The sequence below is a fragment of the Neophocaena asiaeorientalis genome, unplaced genomic scaffold, assembly GCF_003031525.2.
Source record: "Neophocaena asiaeorientalis asiaeorientalis breed wild unplaced genomic scaffold, Neophocaena_asiaeorientalis_V1.1 scaffold120, whole genome shotgun sequence".
Classification (NCBI taxonomy): domain Eukaryota; kingdom Metazoa; phylum Chordata; class Mammalia; order Artiodactyla; family Phocoenidae; genus Neophocaena; species Neophocaena asiaeorientalis.
The window spans coordinates 1,245,754-1,252,488 of record NW_020185322.1 but is presented as its reverse complement, the minus strand read 5'-3'; positions in this window follow the sequence as shown (position 1 = coordinate 1,252,488).

Below are 6,735 nucleotides of genomic sequence, written 5' to 3'. Positions count from 1 at the left end.
TACAGCCTCCAGCCCAGCAGCCCTGAGATATAAGTGACACACAGAACAGGACCTGAGGGCCGAGGCGAGGTCACACCCTGCTCGTAGAGGCACCCTGACCCCAGTTAAAGGAGAGCCCTAGGATGGGAACAGATTCTGCCGCTTCAGCAGGAAACAGGGCCTTCCTCCATCTACAGAGGCCCCTCTGGTCTTAAATGCACTCATTTCTTTAGTAAACCAGGTGCCAGGGAACGAGGGCTATGTGCCCACTGACCGCTCTTCTCAAATCAACAGTCTCCACCCACGGCTGCCTCCCAGCGCTGCGAGGCCGAGTGTTTGAAGTCGGAACTGAACCAAAACCTGGGTCCCACCATCACTGGACGTGACACTCCCTCCCTCATTCCCCACCCCTGCCCACTAAGGGTGGGCACGACCAAAATAAAGCCAGCCAACCCCACCAGGCCCGGCGGTTCCTCTGCTGGCCGGCAGGTCCATAGAGGACGTGGCGGAGGGGTGGCGCATGGGGCGCCACAGAGCATGGCTTTCTGCCAATGCAGTAACAGGTGCCAGAGGCGTGTGTTCTAAAAGTCTTGGAACCTCCTTATAGAGAAGATGTGGTTTAGCTGTGGCTGCACAGGCTTGGGGGCGAGCGGGGACCTCAGCAGCAGACAGCAGCCCCCTCCTCCCCAACTCCACCCCACCACAGATGCCCTTCCTGACTCTTCTTCTCCAGGGGGCTATGGCTTTACCACACGGAGCCAGAAAACACTGCGCACAGGTCACAATAAGGCTGTACTAAGAGCAGGCCTCTCCAGAGACCGTGTTCTCCCACCGCAAGTCAGGAGTGACAGTGCTCAGAGAGGCAAATGCTCTTTTTGTTACCTGACAGGGCAGGTCTCAGAATTCCCTATTTTCCTAAAAATGGCACTTGTGGGTCTGAAAGAGATTGCCCAAATTCATTTTTCAATGAAGACATCATTTTCTCAAAAAACAAAAAAAGCCTTTTGGGTCTGGGTCAGTACAGAACGTTGTTATCGAGGGTGGATTGTGGAGAGATTAAGAGAGAGAGAGGGAACTGACACAGAGCAAGCAGGCCAGGAGAGCAAAGGGCGGACAGGGAGAGGATGATGGGCCTCTCAGCTGGGTTGCGGCCGCTCCTCCCCTCCCCCAGCCCCAGCCTCAGCCCCTGACCTTGAGCCCAGCCGGCTTCCCACAGCCCCTCGTCACTCTGGCCTGACCTTGCCCACCCAAATGCTGGCCCCGTCTGCAAACACAAACAAGGCCACTTATCTGCATTGCCTAACCAAGGTAAACAGCCCTGCAAGGGCCCAGGCCCTGCCCTCACCCCCAAGGTTGGGCTGCTGGGCCAAAGGTATGCAGAGGGAGGTTTTTTTCGGTGACTATTTCCTCCTCGCAAGACTTTCGGATTCAAGTGGTTCTGGTTGAGTAGTTCCCTAATTGTCATCAAAGAATCCTAAGTCTAGGAGGAGGTTGAAGCAGTTATAAGTCCATCCCCCTGCCCCTCTGCCCACCTTTCTGCCACTTTCAGAGGAAGAAGCCCCATAACTGCCACTGGCCATACTTGGCAGTGACTCCCCACTTTTTCAAACAGGAAGCCTTTCTGAGGTCTGAGCTAAATCCTTCTGGTTTTGGGTGGGCCTATTCCCCTCTGCTCCTGTCTCACATACACAGAGGGCTGATACCGGAGGGCACACCTCCGCAGGCCTCACCACACACCCTCAACAGCTAGAAGACACTGTCCCTTCCCCCACACATCTGGAAGATGATGGGCCTGACTTCCGGTCCTGGCTATGCTGCCAGCCAACTGTGTGACCTTGAGCAAACCACTTAACCTCTCTGAGCCTCAGTGTCCTCATCGGTTAAAATAAGGGGGCTGGACCAGAGGGTCTCTTAGGCTCTCTTACAAATGATTTATGTCCCCTTAAATTCATGTGTTGAGGCCCCAAATAACCCCCAATGTGACCTTATTTGAAGATAGGGCCTTGAAGGAGGTAACCAAGGTGAAATGAGGTTGTTAGCATGGGGCCCTGATCCAACAGGGCTGGGATCCCTATAAGAAGAGGAAGAGACACTAGAGCACCCTTTCTCACTCCCACAAATGCACACAGGAAAGTCCGTGAGAGGGTGGCTGACTGCAAGCCGAGGAGAGAGGCCTCACCAGGGCCTGGCTCCGCCGACATCTTGACCCTAGACTTCCAGCCTCCAGAACTGTGAGAAACAAATGTCTGTGGGACTTGGTTATGGCAGCCCAGGCAGACAGGCCCTTCCCCTCTGCCATCCTGGAGTCAGTAAGATGGCTGGAACCCCAGTAGGAAACTCAGCAACTCCCAGTCCCTGCCTCTGGGGGTTACGGGGGCTCTGTCTTCAATGTCATCTCTGGCAGTGAGTTTCTGCTTCCACAGCGTTCTTTCAGGAGTAGATCTTTGCCATCTTTCACCTGCCCCCAGACACCACCCCAATCTCTTCGCTAGTAAAGGCCTCCAGACCTCAGAGGGCTCCTCAGAGCCCATGAAGAGCTGAAGGGATGGGGTATCAGAGAGAGAGGGGGAGAGAGAGAGAGAGAGAGAGAGAGAGAGTGTGTGTGTGTGTGTCTGTGTAGGGGTGGTGACTTCATTTGGCAGTGTCCCTCTCCTGGTGTCTTTTCTATCCCTCATCCCCACCTCCAGGTCACCTCTATGCCGAGCACTACTGCCATGTCTGTTTGGTGACCTCCTCCCCAACCTTGCTGGTTGTGCCTTTTGGCCCAAAGAGGCAACCAAGGCCTTTGGCTAACAGACACCCATCCTCTGGTTACGATCTTAAGTAACACTCCCTTGGTCCACAGCCGGCCACAGTGCTCTAAAGCCAGGCCTCTGGCTCCCGTAGCCCTGAGACCTCTCTGTGAAACTGAGCAGGACCCTGTGGAGCCCTCCTGGGTACAAAAACCCCTCCATGTCCCCGTTTCTTGTTTGTAGAAAAAGGCTTTAGTCTCCTAGGCCTTCCCTGAGTTCCAAAGAGCAAACTCAAGCAGTTACTAATTAGGGAAGTGAGGGAATGCAGAAACAAAGGAAAAGCAGATAAGCAAGAAAAGTAATGACAAGAGTTCAGCTATGAAACAGAGTCCTAGTTCCTCCTCAAGGGATACACATAACAATCTGACGCACATCTTCAAGTTGTTCTGCAGAAACTAAGACACACCCAGTCCCCCCCACCCCCCCACCCCCTGCCAAACATGCAGACCCCATACTGGCTGGAACCAGAAGGTTGATGATTAAGATTCCTGAACCATCACTCTGTTACCCCACCACCAACCAATCAGAAGAAAGTCCATGAGCTGCAACCCTCACCCCAAATGTCACCTTTAAAACCCCTCCCCTGAAAGCCATCAGGGAGTTCAGGTCTTCTGAGCATGAGCTGCCTGTTCTCCATGTTTGGAGTCTTGACACAAAGGCTGTACTTTCCTTCACCACAACCCAGTGGTGAAGACTGGCTCTGCTGCACCCCAGGCAAGTGGACTCAAGTTCAGTTTGGTGCCATCTGGAGCACCTCTCGCATCCCTGGAGCCCGAGCAGCCATAGCAGCATCTGCCTGCCTCCTGCAGGCCCCATTTAGCACCCTCTCCTCCACATCCACAGGTTCTCCTCCAGCCCGTCACAGCGACACCCCCAGCACCCCCTCTTCTGCCTCCTGGTGGAGGTTGTGGTCAGCTCCCCACATCATCAGAGCCCCGGGTGGTCCCCACTGGGCTGGCCCTTCCATTTCCCTCTCCTGCTCAGTGGGTTACAGCTCTGGGCTCTGGAGCGCAGCCGACTTGGCTTCATCCAGGCCCCATTAGCTGGGTGACCTCAGGCAAGCCACCAACCTCTTCAAGCCTTGTTTCCTTGTCCTTACAGAGGGGACCCTTCCCAGGGCTACTGGCCTGTGTAAAGAAAGCTCTGAGCACGGTGCCTGGGCACATAAGCATCTACAGACTCCAGTCACAGTCACGGCCTCCGAGAGTGGGCCCTGTGCTATGGCTGACCACACCCTACCCATTGGGAGACAATCCTCAGAGAGGTGGGGAGACACAGCCTGACCTTGGATACCTGCCTAAGCTGGTTCTTCAACCTTCCGATCAGCTCTGAGAGCCATCTCAGAACTAGTCCCATCATAACCAAAGCTAGTCCCTATTATTTGGTGGCCAGGGACCCCACTGCACCTCTGGAGCCTCCGCTGGCTGAACACCACATCCCATCAGCCCCAGGCTCACAGCCGTGAGACACAAGCACCACATGCTGCCCGCCTCCGGCTTTTGCTTGAGTGGCTCCCTCTAACCGGGGGAGTCCAACTGGACTCTTCTTTATCCAAGTAACTCCCACTGCTCTTCAAAAGCTCTCAAGGGTCCCCTCCTCATGAAGCCCCTCACCCACCCACTTCTTCTGTGCTCCCATAGCACCTGCACACATAACACAGGTTCAGCAATCCCACTGGGCTCTGGGATCCCTGCAGGGGGAAACCGGGTCTTCTCCATCCTTCCCCAGGGTCTGGAGAACAATATGCATCTAACAAATGTAAGCAGATGGCAGACAGATGTTGAGTAGATGCGTAGATGGGTGGATAGATGGACGGGTGGGTGGGTGGATGGATACATGGGTGTATGACAAATCACTGTCCCTCTAGTTGCCCCCGCTCCATCTCTCCACTGAGTAATTTCCGGGCTAATCTTCCTAACAGCCAGCTTGGTTCATTTCATGACCCAAATACCTTCAGAGGTTGTGCACTGCCTGCCAAATACAGTTCAAACTCCTCAGCCTGGAATCTGGCCCCCACCTACTTTTCCAGTTCTGCTCTCCTTCCCTCCCACTGTTCTCCAGCCAAATCATATCAGACGTTCTCTACACTCTTGCGACTCAGGGTGACCCTCTGACCCATGCATCAGCCTCACCTGAGAGCTTGTCAGAACTCTCAAGTCTTTTCCCAGACCCATGGAATCAGAATCGGAATTTTCACAAGACCTCAGGCGAGTCATGCGCATATGAGAGTTTTCAGCTCTAGGGTGTCCCCAAAGCTGCTGCCAGTCATCTGTCAAAATCCTTTACATCATTTAGGGTTCAGCTTGCCTATGCCCCCCTTACTGGTAACAACCCCCATCCCACTTGCCTTAACCACACACACACACACACACACACACACACACACACACACACACACACACACACTGTTTCCTTTCTCCGAAAGACCACAGCACTTGTTTATGCCTCTCCCATCCCAGGGATCACATTGTTTCTAAAGTATAAGCATTTGAGACTCATCCCTCTGTTGTAAATTATAAGTGTCTGGTGAATAAGGACCTTGTTAGTCTATTTCATCCCATGCCACGACTCAAAAGATGTCTTGCACCTAGCAGGTATCAGACAAATGCATTAACTAAGTGAATGGATTAATGAAGGTCAGGTTCCTAATATGGGAAGAAGGTCCACAGGATCCCCACTGGGGCAAGAGTTTCAGGTGCTTGGTCCTACCTTTCTTCCCTGGAACATCTGGGAGCCTCTCAGTTTGCCTGCCCCTGCCCCCCTGGAGTGACGGGGAGTGAGATGCAGCCTGTGAGGGCACAGGACCCTTAGAGGCCGTCTGGCTGTCTCATTCACGGGCGTGGTGGGGAGGGAGAGGAGGTCGACCTTGTCAGGGAAGCATAGCTAAGCCTGCAACAGCATCAGCAGTGCTGAGTCCGTCCTCTTCAGCTGTCAGTTCCCGTACTGGAATGTTGGGACAAACTCACAGACTTCCTGACCTCGGTGAGCTCATCTTCCTCCCAACCCCTCTCCCTGGGAAGCAGATGTCCTCACCCCCCCACCCCCCCCCTTCTCAGGACCCTGGTACTTGGCCAGTATGTGGTGCTCTCTGTATTATATTACATGGTTAAAAACAGAATGCTTTCTCCTAAGATGAGGCAAGGATGTCCGCTCCCACCACTTCTACTGGTTACTGTATCGGAGATTCTAGACAGTGCAATCAGGTAAGAAAAAGAAAAGACATCCAGATTGGAAAGCAAGAAGTTAAACTGTATTTGCAGATGACATGATCCTGTATAAGGAAAATCCTAAGGAATCCACTAAACAGCTACTAGAACCAATTGGGTCAAACAACATCACAGGATACCAGACCAGTGTAAAAAAAATAGACTGTGTTTCTAGATATTAGCAATAAACAATCTGAAAACGATATTACGAGAACAATTCTATTCACAGTAGCTCAAAAATAATAACGCCAATTCCTATGGAAATCCCAGCAAGATATTTTTGTAGACAGAGACAAGCTTATTCTAAAATTTATATGCAGAGGAACTAGATTAGCTAACAAGCTTGACAAAGAATAAAGTGGGTGGAAATCACTCTACCTGATATCAAGCCTTACCACAGAGCTCACCAAACAGTAATACAGTGTGGTATTAGTGAAGCGACAGACCCAGAGATCAATGGAACAGAATAGAGAACCCAGAAATAGACCCACGCGGTAGGTTCTGTGGTTTTCCTGACAAAGGTGCAAAAGCTACCCAATAGAGAATGACAGCCTGTCCAACAAACGGCACTGGAGCAATTGATCATCCATAGGCTAAAAAAATTCCTAAACCTCACACCTTACACCAAAATTAACTCAAAATGGATCATGGATCTAATGTAAAACATACAACAATTAAACTTTTAGGAAAGAAGGACAACATAAAATCTTTGATATCTAGGGCTAGACAAAGAGTAATCAGACATGATAACAAAAGAA